At 39.9% G+C, this 18,672-nt stretch overlaps 1 non-coding gene across 1 annotated transcript in view; it reads right to left on the bottom strand.

The window, feature by feature from the left end:
• LOC127489541 (uncharacterized) overlaps window positions 1-18,672 on the bottom strand; it is a 511,334-nt gene that overhangs the window by 49,589 nt on the left and 443,073 nt on the right. The gene's annotated exons all lie outside the window — the stretch shown is intronic.

Raw genomic sequence — 18,672 nt, 5'->3', positions numbered from 1 at the left:
TGACAGGTAGTTATAGACAGAGAGAGAGAGAGAGAAAGGTCTTCCTTCTGAATGTTGTTGGTATTTTGATTGAGATCATGTTGAATCTGTAAATTGCTTTTGAGGGGCTGGCACTGTGGAATAGTAGTTTGAGCCTCTGTCTGTGGCATTGGCATCTCATATGGATGCCAGTTTGGGTCCCAGCTGGTCCTCTGATCCAGCTCTCTGCTCATGGCCTAGGAAGGCAGTGGAAGATGGCCCAAGTGCTTGGGCTCCTGTATCCACATAGGATATGAGGAGGAAGCTTCTAGCTCCTGGGTTCAGATCAGCCCAGCACCAGCCATTACAGCTATTTGGAGAATTAACCAACAGTTAGAAGGCATTGCTTTTTGTCTCTCCATCTCTCTGTCTATAACTTCTTCTCAAATAAATAAATGATTGTAAAAGTAAAATTAAAACTAATTTCTATTGGTAGAATGGGAATTTTGATGATATTTGTTCTTCCAATTTATGAACATCAAAGATTTTTCCTTTTTTTGTGTTTTTTTTTTCTTTAATGTTTTGTAATTTTTCTTATAGAGATCTTTCACACCCTTGACTAAATTTATTCCAAGGTAATAAAAAATTTTATGGTTATCGAGAATGCCACTGTTCTGATAAGTTATTTTTCAGCCATGGCATTTTTGTGTATATAATGGTTATTGATTTTTGTGTGTTGATTTCATATTTTACAACTTTGCCAAACTTTCTTGTGAGTTTCAATAATCTCTTGGTGGAGTCTTTGGTTTCCCAATATTTAGGATCATGTCATCTGCAAACAAATTATTGGACTTTCTCCTTTCTAATTTGTTTTCCTTTGATTTCTTTTTCTTGCATTATTGCCATGGCTAAAACTGTCAGTAGTGTATTGAACAGCAGTAGTGTGGGAGAGCAACTTTGGTTTCAGATCTTAGTGGAAATGCTTCCACGATTTCCCATTCAATATGATGTTGGTTGAAGATTTGTCATATATTGCCTTGATTGTGATAAGGAATGTTCCTTCTATTGTCAACTTGCTCAAGGTTTTTATAATGAAAGGCTGTTTTTTATCAAATACTTTCTCTTCATCTATTGATCATCATGTGGTTTTTATTCTTTAGTTTGCCAGTGTCACATATCACATTTATTGATTTGCATATGTTGAACTATCCCTGCATACCATAGGTACATTCCACTTGGTCCAGGTAAATTATCTTTATGATCTGTTGTTGGATTTTATTAGCTAGTATTTTGTTGAGAATTTTGGGATCTGTGGGTATCAGAGATATTGTTCTTTAATTCTCTTTCTCTATTGTATCATTTTCTGGTTTAGAAAATAAGGTGACACTGGCCAAACAGAAGAAGTTTGGGAATACTCTTCTCTTTCAATTGCTTTGAATAGCTTAAGGAGAATTGGAATTAGTTCTTTTTCTTGGACAGGTAGAGTGGACAGTGAGAGAGAGACAGAGAGAAAGGTCTTCCTTTGCCATTGGTTCACCCTCCTATGGCCGCCGCGGCTGGCATGCTGAAGCTGGTGCATCGTGCTGATCCGAAGCTGGGAGCCAGGTGCCTCTTCTGGTTTCCCATGGGGTGCAGGGCCCAAGCACATGGGCCATCCTCCACTACATTCCTGGGCCATAGAAGAGAGCTGGCCTGGAAGAGGGGCAACTGGGACAGAATCCGGCACCCCAACTGGGACTAGAACCTGGTGTGCCAGTGCCACAAGCTGGAGGATTAGCCTATTGAGCCTCGGCGCTGGCCAATTAGTTCTATTTTTAAAAGTCTGGTAGAATTTAGCTTTCTGGTCTTGGGCTTTTCTTTGGAGGGTTTTTGTTACTGATTCAATATCTGTTTTGGTTTTTGGTTTGTTTAGGTTTTCTATATGTCTTCATGGCTCAATTTTTTTACCTAGCATGTGTCTTGATTTCTTCCAGGTTTTCTAACTTGTTGGTCATTGCATGTGATGCCCACATTCTATATTGCAGTGCTAATCTAAGTTTTCAGTGTTTCACTTCCAAACTAGTTTCCTGCTTAATATCTCTGAGAAGCATGGGGTAGTGGCTCAAATTCTTCGGTTCCTTTCACCTAAGTGCAAGATCTACTACTTATTAGGGGACCTGAGAGCCTGGTCCAGCCATAGCTGTTGCAGACATTTAGAGAGTGAACCAACATATGGAAGACCTCTCTTCCTCTCTCTCTTCACCCACTTTCTGTGTGTTTCTCTGCCCTTTCTAAAATCATTTTAAAAGTTATTTACTTCTTTATTTGAAAGTCACAGTTACAGAGAGAGAGAGAGAGAGAGAGAGACATAGAGAGATCTTCCATCATCTGTTTCACATCCCTGGTTTCTCCAATGGCCAGTGAAGGGCCAGGTTGAAACCAGGAGCGTCTTTTGAGTCACCCATGGGGGTGGCAGGAGCCCAAGTACTTGGGCCATCTTCCACTCTATCAGGCCATTAGCATGAAGCTAAATCAGAAGTGGAACAAGTGTGACTTGAACTGGTGCCTATATAGGATGCCAGTATAACAGATGGCAGCTTTGCATACTGCAGCACACTGTCCTCCTCTCTGCCTTTCAAATAAACAAATCTTTAAAAAAGAAATGAAAATGTCCTTAAGATGGTAAAAGTCATCATGATTGAGCACTGAGGAATCTATTGAAATGATTACATTTTAAAAGATTTATTTATATATTTGAATGGCAGTGTTAGAGTGAGAAAGGGAGAGACTGATCTTCCTTCTGGTTTGTTCTCCAAAATGGCTGCAATGACTGGGGCTAGACCAGGCTGATCTCATGAGATAGGAGCTTCTTCCAGATATCACATGGGTTCAGGGGCCCAAGCATCTGGGCAAGCCTTTGCTGCTTTCCCAGACACATTAGCAGGGAGCTGGGTAAGTTTGGAGCATTAATATCTATGACATCTTCCTTGCAGTACAAGGATATAGAGCCCATCTGGCACAATTAACGTCCTGTATATGGGTGGGCCAAGTATAACAGCTTCCAACTCTCAAGGTTTGGACTAGATGGGTCCTGAGGAATTGTGTTATAGCAGATATTAATCCATAATTCTTGGTTTAAGTTTTTGTTAGCAGATAACGGCTGTGACTACTTTGGGTCTCTGGATTGTCACCAGTGAAGGCATCCAGATTAATAGTAATGAAATCAACAGTCAGTAGAATGGTGTCCAGCTGAACTTAAATGGTTTTTCTTTATTATTGTTAGAATAGTGAACTCCTGCTGTACCCTGGCATCTGGACATAGACAGCAGACATTGGAAGCCATCCCCTTTGCCAAATGGAGTATGCCAAGTTTGGGTCCATCATCTATTAAGGAGGCCTTAGTAGCCATTCTCATGTTTTACTGTTCTATATCCATGGCCAAAGTCCTACTAGATAACAAGGTTTGGAGAATCACAGGCTCAAGGTGTGTAGGTGACTGTTTTTCCAGTATAGCACAATTAATAGAAATCTAATTTAATTTTACTGGCACATAGCAAGTTTCCAAGAGAGGTTATTCCTTGCATCACAGCCCTTGAGAAGCAGTGGATATCACAAATGATCCAGAGAATTTAGAAGGCATATGATCTCCTCGAGTGAAGAAGTCACTGAGAGCACTAAGGATAGTGCCTACAGTATTCAATTTGACTTTTCACTGGAAGGGGGGCCATATAAGCTGGACTGATTTGTAGCATCCATGACAATTAATTTTTTAAATGAGGCATGCATTGCACCAAAACCCAGGAAGGACTAAAAGGTATTAGCATTGTATGTTCTTCACAAGTGTGTCAAATAGTCTCATGAAGGGAGGAAGTCATCAATGTGATATATTCTTGTGCTCCTGATAAAAGCTGGGTACAGTTAAATTCTTTGCAAAAATTATGTTTGATGGCCAAGTCAATGAGATGCTCATGTATACCCTAGAAAAAGTGTCTTTTCAAAGTGAAGGCAAACTAGACTGAGCAGCTGTTGGAAAAGCTTTGAGCAAAAACACATTTGGCACTTTTGTAATAGTTAAGACAGGTCATTTATCTACTAAGAAGCATCAGATATGTTAATATTAGATACAAAGTATGGTGGACATAATCGATGGCCTATAGCATTAAGATTTTAGTAATCTACCATGAGATTCCATTTACTTTTTTCCAGATTCAACAGGTAAAATTGGGCTGCCAAGTGGGAAACAGCTGGAATACTCACCTTTTTGTTTATTAAGTTTAATGTAATAGATTTTAATGCATGAAGACATTGAGTTTCCTTTTATTATGTCATCTTAATTATTTTAGTTTGGGACCTGTGGAGTGTTATTTCCCTAGTTAAGTTGTAGCTTAACATTTATATTTTAATAATTACTTGCTGTGTTAGGCCATCTCTCCCACCTGTGGGATTTTTTGAGTACATCTGACTATTGGAAATTTAGATAATACTATAGTTAAAATGAGATGTACCAAATAAATAATTTTTTTCTTCTGATACATATTTTGGAACTTTTCTAAAATGGTATTGAGCACCCTGTTTAAATTTAGGGGGATTCCCTGGGTAAGACTGTTATTTGAGCCACATTACTGATTTCTTCTATGAAAATCTGTGAATAAGTGCATCTAGAACCTGGAAAAGTTGATGTCTTATGCTGAAGAGACATAAGAATCAATGTCTTTTTATCTTTTTTAATTATATAATTTACAAATAAGTTTTAGATGTCTAAAAGGATGAAATTATGTACTTTTCAGAAATTTATACCTATATACAACTATAGTTGATATATTATACATTTTCTTTCTTTAGGTTTTTAAGACTTCTTAGGGCTGGCACTGTGGTGTGGGCAGAGGCCCACACACTTGGGCCATCTTTTGCTGCTATTTTCCCAGGTTCAATAGCAGGGAGCTGGATCAGGAGTGGAGAGACTGGGACACAAACTGGCACAAATATGGGATACCACTCCCATCTAGTAAAACTTGATCAGATAACACTGGTTGCTTCTATTAGTGATAAGTAGCTCAAGCTTGACCTCAAATTTAGTCCTTGTAGGATCCTGAATTAGTTTCAGTCTGTGATCCTCACTCTCTTTATATCTTAGGGACTATATTTTTCATTATTGATTCAGTAAAATTAAGTGTTAGAGCTCCTATTTCTAAGTGCTTGAAATTAGAAATGCTGGTCAGAGGTGTATTTAGGGTTTGGCGCCATGGCTCACTTGGTTAATCCTCCACCTGTGGCACTGGCGTCCCATATGGGCACCAGATTCTAGTCCTGGTTACTCCTCTTCCAGTCTATCTCTGTGCTGTGGCCAGGGAAGGCAGTGGAGGATGGCCCAAGTGCGTGGGCCCCTGCACCCCCATGAGAGACCAGGAAGATGCACCTGGCTCCTGGCTTTGGATCAATGCAGCACTGGTGACAGCGGCCATTTGGGGAGTGAACCAGCATAAGGAAGACCTTTCTGTCTCTCTCTTACTGTCTATAACTCTACCTGTCAAATAAAAACAAAGGTGTATTTAAAATCAGTGAGAGAAAATGAATTGTAAAAGATCAATCAACAACAATTAAGTGTTGCGTGCTGCCTTCCCACTTTCTTCTCAGGAATCCCCACAGAATTTTCCAGCATAATTCTAAAATCAGCAACTCCTGCTGTCAGAAGTGTGTGGCTACCACTATGGGGAGCAATAATTTTTAGAAAGGACAAAGGAATTCACTATTTCATGATACTATTCTTGTTTGATGCCTACAACTTCATTTTCTGTTTACATTGTATGATGCTGGGAACTAAGTAATAATTTTATTCTGGGTCTGAGGTGAAGTTATGTAAGATTGAAGTTCAAGACTGAGGTCCTTCAATTTGCAGAATGAAGTCACTGAAAGGCAATTACCAGATAAGTGCTGATATAGGCATTTGCATGGCACAATTCATACACTATACATAAAAAAAATGACCAGTAGCTGTGGGCCAACAGTCAATGGCCCATGAAACCATCACGCAAATCCTCAAGAGTTTGTCTATAATTTCATGGCAATTCTCATTTAGACTAGAAGAGGAGTAAAAGCAGGAGCTCCGTGACACCCTAATATTTGTCTCTTGCCTAATTTGTGTCAGAAACCACTACTTAAGTGCAGTTTTTTTTTAAATATAGCTTTGTTAAAAATATACAGATAACTGGATGTAATGGATAGATGAATTCAGGATGTTTTGGGTCAAGAATTTCTAGATAGTGCAGTTTTAAATATTCACAAAGACTTTACAAGGCATTCACCCTGTTTTCCAGCCATATTAATGCACCAAATTATTACTATTTTATTGTAAAATATGATCCATTGATGGTCCACAAATTATTTTAATAGGTAAGATCAAGCATAATTTTAAAGGATTAAAAATGATTTATTCAAGTTATTATTTTCTTCTTTAAACACTAAAGTTAAAGAGAGTCCTTGGAGGTTTTTTCTAAGTATCTGAAGAAGTATTTGAGGTTTTAGAACCACAATTTAATTATGAGAATTTAAAAAATATTAATATATAATGACAATTTCCAAAAATTCTTTCCACATTTTAATTTCTCGACTTATAGTATGTTTCTTTTCTTTTTCTTTTTTTTTTTTTTTTTTTTTTGACAGGCAGAGTTAGACAGTGAGATAGTGAGAGAAAGAGAGACAGAGAGAAGGGTCTTCCTTTTTCCGTTGGTTCACACCCCAAGTGGCCACCACGGCTGGCACACTGTGCTGATCCAAAGCCAGGAGCCAGGTGCTTCCTCCTGGTCTCCCATGCAGGTGCAGGGCCCAAGGACCTGGGCCATCCTCCACTGCACTCCTGGGCAACAGCAGAGAGCTGGACTAGAAGAGGAGCAACCGGGACAGAATCCAGCACCCCGACTGGGACTAGAACCCAGGGTGCTGGCGCTGCAGGTGGGGGATTAGCCGTGTGAGCCATGGTGCCAGCCAAGTTATAGTATGTTTCTTTCAAATGTATTTGCCAAGCCAGGAATTAATGAGGAATTGGAATATTATGCGAGCACTTCATGTGGTTAGACAAGTTTTATGTATCTTCGCTGTATCCTAAGAGGTTGATTTTCCAGCAAATTTCTTCCTAATGGAGGTGTGCACTGTTTTGCGGGGAAAGTAGCTTCATCAGCCCATGATGTCAACAGGGAAAGATCATGGAAAGTCTCCTTTGTTTTCCTTCTCAGCATATGCCATTGCAACCACTGCCACCATCTTTAGAGAATTTCTGGTCCTGAAGCTGTCCTCATATTGCTCAAGGACTGTGTGATTGGTTTCTATGTCTGTGAATGTTAGTGTGGGGGTAAAGGGAACTTTGGAGAGCAGGGCAGGTTCCTGTCTCTTGATGGCATAGGTGCAGTTGTAGATTGGAGGCATTATAATCTCTCTTTCAGGTACACCCTATAGACCTTGGCTGGTTCAGGAAGGGATACCAGTGGTAGATCCTCAGTTCCAAAGTCATAGAAGGAAAGAATAATGTTGGATTTTCAAGGATTTTTTTTTTTTTTTTTGTCAGAAGATGAGGGGCTAGCGCTGTGGCTCAATGGATTAGCGCCCTGGGCTGAAGTGCCAGCATCCCATATGGGTGCCGGTTCTAATCCTGGCTGCTCCTCTTCTGATCCAGCTCTCTGCTGTGGCCTGGGAAAGCAGTAGAAGATAGCCCAAGTCCTTGGGCTCCTGCACCCATGTGGGAGACCCAGAAAAACTCCTGGCTCCTGGCTTCGGATTGGCACAGCTCGGTTGCAGCAATTTGGGGAGTGAACCAGTGGATGGAAGACCTCTCTCTCTGTCTCTATGCCTTTCTGTAACTCTTCCTGTCAAATAAATAAAAATAAATATTTTTTAAAAAAGAGAAGATGATGTGTCTGACAGAAGACCAGTGGGTCTCTAGGTATACAGAAAGGGGTTCTAAAATTTCTGTAGACAACTAGTCTCATACAAGATGGCCGTGGAATGGAGATGGGTATTCAGACCATTTGAGCTGAATTGTATATGAGCTGAATGTAGGTTGCACCTCTGTCACTGTTTACTCATCTTTTAGATGAGCAGAGCAACAATACTAGTGAAATGTCTTTACTGTGAGATGTGTGCACGCTGATTTACACTGTGTTGCAATTGCACTTATGGGGTTTCTGGTGTATCTTCTTTAAATGAAGTTTCTCATTTCCTGCACTGTATAGCCTTCCCAGTGCTACTCATTCGAGGTTACAGAACTTATACAATAAACAGTTTCTGGGAACATGGAAGTTTGGGTACTGGGGGACAGTCCCATTTCCTTTGGAAGTGAGACATTTTTATGGCATTTGAAGAAGGGAGCTCAATAAATAGGAATCTTTTCTAACAGAATACAACTTAATGCTCTCTGAGATAACAGCTTAAGGCTCAGAGCAGAGAGAAGAATCATTAAAAAGTAAAGATCCTAGTTGCATGGTTCAAGCAGTTATGGATCATACTAACCAGAGTGAACAAGATGTGCTTGATATTACATTACCTCACCCATTAGTTTTCAAAACTTGGTGGTAATAGGAGTTCTGGACCAGCATTCAAAAGAGAGTTGTGAGTGGATTAGAAAGACAGTGGTCTTAAGGGTGCAGCCTGGAGTGGAGGGATAACCTCTCCAATCTGAGAGTCACTATTTGCATTGCTTCCTGCCACATGCCCATTACATCATTCCACTATCAGGATCTCTAGAAATGGAGGTCTGTAAAATCTAGTCTGTTATATACTTGGTACCTGGGCTATGCTTCGGCCCACTGTATTCTTTTCCTCTTTAACTTTTATTTAATAAATATAAATTTCCAAAGTACAGCTTTTGGATTACAATGGCTTCCCCCTACCACCTGCAACCCTCCCATCTCCGGCTCCTTCTCCCATTCCATTCACATCAAGATTCATTCTCAATTATCTCTATATACAGAAGATCAATTTAGCATATATTAAGTAAAGATTTCAACAGTTTGCACCCACACAGAAACACAAAGTGTAAAGTACTGTGTGAGTACTAGTTATAGCATTAATTCACATTGAACAACATATTAAGTACAGAAATCCTACATGGTGAGTAAGTGCACAGTGACTCCTGTTGTTGATTTAACTATTGACAGTCTTGTTTATGGCATCAGTAATCACCCTAGGCTCTTGTCATGTGTTGCCAAGGCTGTGGAAGCCTTTTGAGTTCACTGACTCCGATCTTACTTAGACAAGGTCATAGTCAAAGTGGAAGTTCTCTCCTGCCTTCAGAGAAAGGTAGCTCCTTCTTTGAAGGCCTGTTCTATCCATTGAGATATCACTCACAGGGATCTTTTATTTAGGCTTTTATTTCTTATTTTTTTTTATTTTTTTTTCCAGTGTGTCTTCGCTTTCCATGCCTAAAATACTCTCATGGGCTCTTCAGCCAGATCCAAATGCCTTAAGGGCTGATTCTGAGGCTAGAGTGCTGTTTAGGACATCTGCCATTCTATGAGTCTGCTGTGTATCCCACTTCCCATGTTGGATAGTTCTCTCCTTTTTAATTCTATCAGTTACTATTAGCAGATACTAGTCTTGCTTATGTGATCCCTTTGACTCTTAATCCTATCATTATGATCAATTGTGAACTGAAATTGATCACTTTGACTAGTGAGATGGCATTGGTACATGCCACTTTGATGGGATTGAATTGGAATCCCCTGGTACGTTTTTAACTCTACCATTTGGGGCAAGTCTGATTGAGCATCTCCCAAATTGTACATCTCCTCCCTCTCTTATTCGCTCTCTTATATTTAACAAGGACCACTTTTCAGTTAAAGTTAAACACCTAAGAATAATTGTGTGTTAATTAAAGAGTTCAACCAAAGTATTAAGTAGAACAAAAAAGGACTAAAAGGGATAAAGTATTAAGTTGCTCATCAATAGTCAGGAAAAGGGGTGATCAAGTCACTGTTTCTCAAAATGTCCGTTTCACTTCAACAGGCTTCCTTTTAGGTGCTTGGTTAGTTGTCACAGATCAGGGAGAACATATGATATTTGTCCCTTTGGGACTGGATTAATTCACTCAGCATGATGTTTTCCAGATTCCTCCATTTTGTTGCAAATGAGCAGATTTCATTGTTTTTGACTGCTGTGTAGTATTCTATAGAGTACCTGTCCCATAATTTCTTTATCCAGTCTACTGTTGATGGGCAGTTGGGTTGGTTCCAGGTCTTAGCTATTGTGAATTGAGCTGCAATAAACATTATGGTGCAGACATCTTTATTATTTGCCAATTTAATTTCCTTTGAGTAAATTCCAAGGAGTGGGATGGCTGGGTTGTATGGTAGGGTTATATTCAGGATTCTGAGGAATCTCCAGACTGATTTCCATAGTGGCTTGACCAGTTTGCATTCCCACCAACAGTGGGTTAGTGTCCATTTTTCCCCACATCCTCTCCAGCATCTGTTGTTGGTAGATTTCTGTATGTGAGCCATTCTAACCAGGGTGAGGTGAAACCTCATTGTGGTTTTGATTTGCATTTCCCTGATTGCTAGTGATCCTGAACATTTTTTCATTTGTCTGTTGGCCATTTGGATTTCCTCTTTTGAAAAAAATGTCTATTGAGGTCCTTGGCCCATCTCTTGAGTGGGTTGTTTGTTTTGTTTTGGAGATTCTTGATCTCTTTGTAGATTCTGGTTATCAATCCTTTATCTGTAGCATAGTTTGCAAATATTTTTTCCCATTCTGTCAGTTGCCTCTTCACTTTCCTGACTGTTTCTTTTGCAGTACAGAAACTTCTCAATTTGATGCAATCCCAAGTGTTAATTTTGGCTTGACTGCCTGTGCCTCTGGGATATTTTCCAAGAAGTCTTTGCCAGTGCCAATGTCTTGCAGGGTTTCTCCAATGCTCTCTAATAATTTGCTGGTGTTGGGTCATAGATTTAGATCTTTAATCCATGTTGAGTGGATTTTTGTGTAAGGTGTAAAGTAGGTACCTTCCTTCAAGCTTCTGTATGTGGAAATCCAATTTTCCCACCACCATTTATTGAATAGACTGTCCTTACTCCAGGGATTGGTTTTGGATCCTTGATCAAATATAAGTTGGCTATAGATGTTTGGATTTCTGGTGTTTCTATTCTGGTGCATTGGTCTATCCATCTGTTTCTGTACCGGTACCATGCTGTTTTGATTACAACTGCCCTGTAGTATGTCCTGAAATCTGGTATTGTGATGCCTCCGGCTTTGTTTTGTTGCACAAAATTGCTTTAGCTATTTGAGGTCTCCTGTGTCTCCATATGAATTTCAGCATCATTTTTTCCAGATCTGAGAAGAATGTCTTCAGTATTTTGATTGTTATCGCATTGAATCTATAAATTGCTTTTGGGAGAATGGACATTTTGATGCTATTGATTCTTCCAATCCATGAGCATGGAAGATTTTTCCATTTCTTGGTATCCTCTTCTATTTCTTTCTTTAAGATTTTGTAATTCTCATCGTAGAGATCTTTAACATCCTTGGTTAAGTTTATTCCAAGGTATTTGATTGTTTTTGTAGCTGTTGTGAATGGGATTGATCTTAGAAGTTCTTTCTCAACCATGGCATTGTCTGTGTATACAAAGGCTGTTGATTTTTGTGCATTGATTTTATATCCTGCTACTTTGCAAACTCTTCTTTGAGTTCCAATAGTCTCTTAGTAGAGTTCTTTGGATCACCTAGATAAAGAATCATATCATCTGCAAAGAGGGATAGTTTGAGTTCTTCCTTCCCAATTTGTATCCCTTTAATTTCTTTTTCTTGTCTGATGGCTCTGGCTAAGACTTCCAGAACTATGTTGACTAGCAGTGGTGAGAGTGGTCATCCCTGTCTGGTACAAGATCTCAGTGGAAATGCTTCCAACTTTTCCCATTCAATAGGATGCTGTCCATGGGTTTTTCATAAATTGCTTTGATTGTATTGAGGAATGTTCCTTTTATACCCAATTTGCTTAGAGTTTTCATCATGAAATGGTGTTGTATTTTATCGAATGCTTTCTCTGCATCTATTGAGATAATCATATGGTTTTTCTTCTGCAGTTTGTTAATGTGGTGTATCACATTGATTGATTTGCGAACATTTAACCATCCCTGCATACCAGGGATAAATCCCACTTGGACTGGGTGGATGATCTTTCTGATGTGTTGTTGCATTCTGTTAGCCAGAATTTTATTAAGCTTTTTTCATCTATGTTCATCAGGGATATTGGTCTGAATGTTCTTTCAATGCTGCATCTTTTTCCAGCTTAGGAATTAAAGTGATGCTGGCTTCATAGAAAGAATTTGGAAGGATTCCCTCTTTTTTGATTGTTCTGAATAGTTTGAGAAAAATTGGAGTTAGTTCTTTAAATGTCTGGTAGAATTCAGCAGCGAATCCATCTGGTCCTGGGCTTTTCTTTCTTGGGAGGGCCTTTATTTCTATCTCAGTTATGGGTCTGTTTAGATTTTTTATGTCTTTCTGGTTCAATTTAGGTAGGTTGCATGTGTCCAGGAATCTATCCATTTCTGACAGTTTTCCCTGTTTGCTGGCATAAAAGTCCTTGTAGTAATTTCTGATGACTCTTTTTATATCTTTGGTGTCTGTTGTTATGTTTCCTTTTTCATCTCTGATTTTATTGATTTGGTCTTTTCTTTTTTTAGTTAGTTGGGCCACTGGGGTGTCAATTTTATTTATTTTTTCAAAAAAAAAAACAGCTCTTTTTTTGGCTGATCTTTTGTAATTCTTTTTTTTTTGATTCAATCATGCTGATTTCTTCTCTGATTGTAATTATTTCTGTTCTACTAGATTTGGGTCTGGTTTTTTGCAGTTTTTCTACATCCTTGAGATGAATTGAAAGCTCATTTATTTGGTGTTTTTCCAATTTCTTGATGTAGGCACCTATTGCTATAACCTTTCCTCTTAACACTGCTTTTGCTGTATCCCATAAGTTTGATATGTTTTGTTATCCTCATTTACTTCCAGAAAGTTTTTGATTTCTCTTTTGATTTCTTCTATGACGCAGTGTTCATTCAGGAGCATGTTGTTCAGTCTCCATGTGTTTGCATATGCTCTAGGGATTCCTGAGTTGCTAATTTCCAACTTCATTCCACTATGGTCTGAGGAACTGCATGGTATGATTCTAATTCTTTTAAATTTGCAGAGACTTGCTTCATGGGCTAGTATGTGGTCAGTCCTAGAGTAGGTTCCATGCACTGCTGAGAAGAATGTAAAGTCTTTAAGTGTAGGATTGAAAGTTCTGTAGATATCTGCTAGATCCATTTGGGCTGTAGTGTCAATTGAATCTGCTGTTTCCTTGTTGATCTTCTGTCGGGTTGATCTATTTCTGAGAGTGGAGTATTGAAGTCCCCCAATACTATTGTATTGGAGTCTATGTCTCCCTTTTAACTCCCTTAACATATCTTTTAAATAAACCAGTGCCCTGTAATTAGGTGCATATACATTTATAACAGTTACATCTTCCTGTTGAATTGTTCCCTTAATCATTATATAGTGCCCCTCTGTGTCTCTCTTAGTTTTTGTGTTAAAGTTTATTTTGTCTGATATTAATATGGCTACACCTGCTTTTTTTTTTTTTCTGTTGGCATGGAATACATTTTTCAAACCTTTTACTCTCAGTCTGTATGCATCTTTGTTGGAAAGATGTCTGTCTTTCTTTCTTTCTTTCTTTCTTTTTTTTTTTTTTTTTTTTGGAAAGGCAGAGTGGACAGTGAGAGAGAGACAGAGGGAAAGGTCTTCCTTTTGCTGTTGGTTCACCCTCCAATGGCTGCCATGGCTGGTGCACCGCACTGATCCGATGGCAGGAGCCAGGTACTTATCCTGGTCTCCCAAGGGGTGCAGGGCCCAAGTACTTGGGCCATCCTCCACTGCACTCCCTGGCCACAGCAGAGAACTGGCCTGGAAGAGGGGCAACTGGGACAGAATCTGGAGCCCCAACCGGGACTAGAACTCAGTGTGCTGGCAACACAAGGCAGAGGATTAGCCTAGTGAGCCACGGCACTGGCTTGGAAAGATGTGTTTCTTGTAGGCAGGAAATAGATGGGTTTTTTTCCTTAATCCATTCAGCCAGTCTGTGTCTTTTAACTGGAGATTTGAGTCCATTAACATGCAATGTGACTATTGATAAGTAGTAACTTTGCCCTGCCATTTTCCCAGATATTTCTAATATATGCTTTGAAATTCCTGTGATCTTTTACTGGGAGATTTTCTTCCTTTACCTTTTTTCATATTTATGGCCGTGTTTCTGTGTTTCTGTGTGTAACACATCTTTAAGCATCTGTTGCAGGGTTGGACGAGTGGTGACAAATTCTTTCAATGTCTGTTTGCTATGAAAGGTCTTTATTTCACCTTCATTCACAAATGAGAGCTTAGCAGGATATAATATTCTGGGCTGGCAATTTTTCTCTCTTAGTACCTGGGCTATATCTTGCCATTCCCTCCTAACCTGTTGGGTTTCTGATGAGAAGTCAGCTGTGAGTCTAATTGGAGATCCTCTGAGAGTAATCTGATGTTTCTCTCTTGCACATTTTAGAATCTTTTGTTTATGTTTCAATGTAGTGAGTTTGATTACAACGTGTCATGTCGAGAATCTCTTTTGGTCATGTTTATTAGGGGTTCTATGAGCTTCCTGTACTAGGATGTTTCTGTCCTTCTCCAAATTCAGGAAGTTTTCTGCTAGTATCTCACTAAAAAGGCCTTTCTCTCTCTCCATGCCTTCAGGAACTCCTAGAACCTGAATGTTGGTTTTTTTAATAGTATCCTGTAGATTCCCAACAATATTTTTTAGATTTCTAATTTCCTCTTCTTTTCTTTGGTTTGACTGTATGCTTTCCTGTGCTCTGTCTTCTAAGTCTGGTAGTCTCTCTTTTCAAGGCTCTCAAATGCATTTGTCATTTGATCTGTTGAATTCTTCATTTCATTTTGATTTCTCTTCACTATCACAATTTCATGTTCTACTAATTGCTTCATTTAATTTTGATTTTTCCTTAAGATTTCATTTTCATGAGAGAGATTTTCTACCCTGTCCAGTAATGATTTCTGTAGTTCAAGAATTTGTTTTTGAGAACTTCTACGTGTTCTTATCATATATTTTTGGAAATCGGTATCTTGCATTTCTTCTATGTCATCACCTTTATAATCTTGGCTTGGGGTGTCTTGTTCACTTAGGGGCATCATAATGTCTTCCTTGTTCTTGTTTCCTCAGTTTCTGCATTTCTTGCTTGGCATTATGGAGATATTCTTTGGTTTTCTTCTTTTTTTTTTCTTTTTTCTGTTGTGGTTTTTCTTGTTATACTATGACTCGATTAAGTGGACTGTCTGCTTTTGATGGATCCTTAGAGGCTTGTGATGGGTGTGGCCAGAGAGCTCTGTTTGATCCTTCAGGGTTAAGGGTGACACACCCAGGTTAGGCATATTAAATTTTTTCTCTTTCTCTCTGTTTTTATTATTAAGAAGGGAAGTAATTCCACACAGCTGAGTGGAAGTGAAGGCAGTCAGTGTCTGAGCTCTGGCCCCTGTGGGTATAATATTTGTCTGCTCTGTCCCAAGGACCACACAAAGGATCTGTGGAGTCCTCAGTGTAAGCTCAGATTCCCCTGCAGTCTTCCACCAGGTTGCCAAGTTACCAAGTTTGCGGTGTCTCCCAAGAGTACTCACATCTCAGGCACTCCATGAGTTCTCTCACACACCCTCAGTTTTTTTTTTTACAGTCACAGTTCATAAGCTCCCACACATCACTAGGTCCTAACCTCCTTTTATTTCTTGCACCAGAGTCAGGTTTTTCTGCTTGGCTGAGGGTGGGCACAGCCCTGAGGTGGCACAGCTTTTACATATGTCCAAAATGGTGCCTGCTCTTTGTCTTGCTCACCTTTGTAAGGTGAGTGGAGAGAGAGAATCATGTCCATACTGGTCCATTTTATTTTATTTTATTTTATTTATTTTATTTCTCTCTTTTAGTTAGCCTAGTGGACTTTCCCCCACAGGGCTTCAAGCCTCATTCCCTCTAGGCTCTTCCCGCGACTTCCCTGCCAGTGTCTTGGGTTACTGAGGTTTTGCCTCACCTCCCTTTCCAGCACAGGCGTGTAGACTCGGCAGCTGGGGTCCCGAGCCATGGGCACCAGTGCCCTCCACATAGGTCCACCATGTCCCACTAGTTCTGGAAGAGTTTCTTCTGCAGTTTTTTCCCCTAACTCTTCCCTGAAACTACAGTATCTCCACTTTTATTAAACTATCTTTTCCTGGACTATCAGTGTGCTCCCTCCCTATTCCACCATCTTGGAGGACTCCTGCCCCCTGTATTCTAATAGTCCTTCCTGGTAGCTCAAGGAAGTTTTGCCAGGATCTCTGTAAAAAAGATGAAATAAATTTTATTTCAGGAGAAAAGTGCTTTGTGTAGTGTCACATGATTTGTAAATAGCCAGCACCTTAACTTCTGCCTAATGTTCTCTATCTTGCCACACTTAATTAAAAAACATTTATTTTTCAGATCCATTTCAGAAATTGTCACCAGTTCAAATAGTACTGCTTTAGAAAACTTTCATGAGCATGTCTTCCTTTTGCTACTAATGCTATGTTTGGAGTGTATGACTTCAAAAAGCATATCATGAGGCTAGTGCTGTGGCACAGTGGGTTAATGCCCTGGCCTGAAGTGCCCACATCTCATATTGGCACGGGTTCAAGACTCGGCTGCTCCACTTCTGATCCAGCTCTCTGCTATGGCCTGGGAAAGCAGTAGAAGATGGCTCAAGTCCTTGGGTCCCTGCACCCATGTGGGAGACCTGGAAGAAGCTCCTGGGTCCTGGCTTTGGTTGGTGCAGCTCCGGCCATTGCAGCCATTTGCAGAGTGAGCCATCAGATGGAAGATCTCTCTCTCTCTCTCTCTCTGCATAAATTTGACTTTCACATAAATAAATACATCTTTAAAAAAACCAAAAAGCATATCATAAAAATTTTCCCCCTTTCAGTAATTTCTTCTTGAACAATATGCAGTATACATGCAGCTACACAAAATTACTGTGAACCTTTATCCTGCCTTCTGAGATAGTAAAAGTATATTAAATTAGATTTCATATGATAATAAGCTTCTTCAAATATAAACCAAAAGAACACAGTGACCATATATATACGCTGAAATGTGAAGAACAACTTTATGGTCTCCAGATAATTTATTTTTATGAATCCCAGGACTTTTTTTTTTTTTTTAGTAGCAGCTTTTCTAAGGTCTAATTGATAGGCAAAGATTGTGTTTATAGGAGCTTTTTTTCTAAGTTTTTAAAAAAATTATTTGAAAATATTGTATATAGAGGAGAGACCCAGAGAGATCTCCCTTCTGCTTGCTCACATCACAGATGGCTGCATTGAGCAGGGCCAGGAAAGAATGAGGTCAGGAACCAAGATCTTCATCTGGATCTCCCACATTGGTAGCATTTGCCCAAGTATTTGGATCATCTTCCATTGCTTTTCTCAGGCCATCAGCAGGAAGCTGGATCAAAAGCAGAACAGCCAGCACATGAACCAGTGCTCATATGGGGTGCTTGTATTGCAGACGGCAGGTTTACTTGCTATGTGACAATGCTGGCCCTGTTTTATGGGAACTTCCAAATGAAATTCTGAAGTTGTATGCATTGTAGTTTGCATGTAATTCAACTTTCTGCCATACTTACTGATATATATCAGCATTTGATGTAGGACAAATCGGAAAACACAATGGCTTAACAAATAGCCATTTGATTTGCAGTTCTGACTCTGTGTTTTGGGCTGTACTCAGCTGGGCAGTTCCTATGATCAGTCCAGGAGCAGAAATGAGAGTTTAGCCATCTGGGGAACTGATTGAGGCTTCACTTAAGTGTCAGGAGTTTGTGGTGAATCTTGGTTATGTATTATCTCTTTTTTTCTTTTTTTGACAGGCAGAGTTAGTGAGAGAGAGAGAGACAGAGAGAAATGCCTTCCTTCCATTGGTTCACCCCCAAATGGCTGCTATGGCCAGCATGCTGTGCTGATCCAAAGCTAGGAGACAGGCACTTCCTCCTGGTCTCCCATGTGGGTGCAGGGCCCAATAACTTGGGTCATCCTCCACTGCCTTCCCAGGCCACAGCCGAGAACTGGACTGGAATAGGAGCAACTGGGTCATAACCAGCACCCCAACTGAGACTGTCACCTGGAATACCAGTGCCACGGGTGGAGGATTAGCCTAGTGAGCCACGGCGCCAGCCTACATACTATCTCTTCAACAGGCAGGCCCCAGGGTTTTACAGAAGATAACTGTTAGAAAAAGAAAAGCTGAGAAGGCAAATACTTTACAAATTGTCTATTTCTGGGGCTGGTTCTGTGACATAGCAAGTAAAGACACCGCCTGCAGTGCCAGCATCTCATATGGGTGTCAGTTCATGACTCAGCTGCTCCACCTCTGATCCAGCTCTTTGCTACAGCCTGGGAAAACAGTAGAAGATGGCCCAAGTCCTTTGGCCCCTGCTCCCTTGTGGGAGACCTGAAAGAAGCTCCTGGTTCATATCTTTGGATCTACACAGCTCCAGCCATTGCAGCCATCTGGGGAGTGAACCTGCAGTTCGAAGACCTCTCTTTCTCCCTCCTTCTCTCTCTCTTTCTTTCTCTCTCTTTTCTCTGCCTCTCCTTCTCTCTTTGTGTAACTCTTTCATATAAATAAATATTTTAACAAATTGTCTATTTCTATCACATTTACTGGTATCTCATGGG

Source organism: Oryctolagus cuniculus, chromosome 13 (genome assembly GCF_051225735.1).
Source record: "Oryctolagus cuniculus isolate XC-2025 breed Fujian yellow rabbit chromosome 13, ASM5122573v1, whole genome shotgun sequence".
Taxonomy (NCBI): Eukaryota; Metazoa; Chordata; class Mammalia; order Lagomorpha; family Leporidae; genus Oryctolagus; species Oryctolagus cuniculus.
This window is presented reverse-complemented; position numbering and strand designations above follow the sequence as displayed.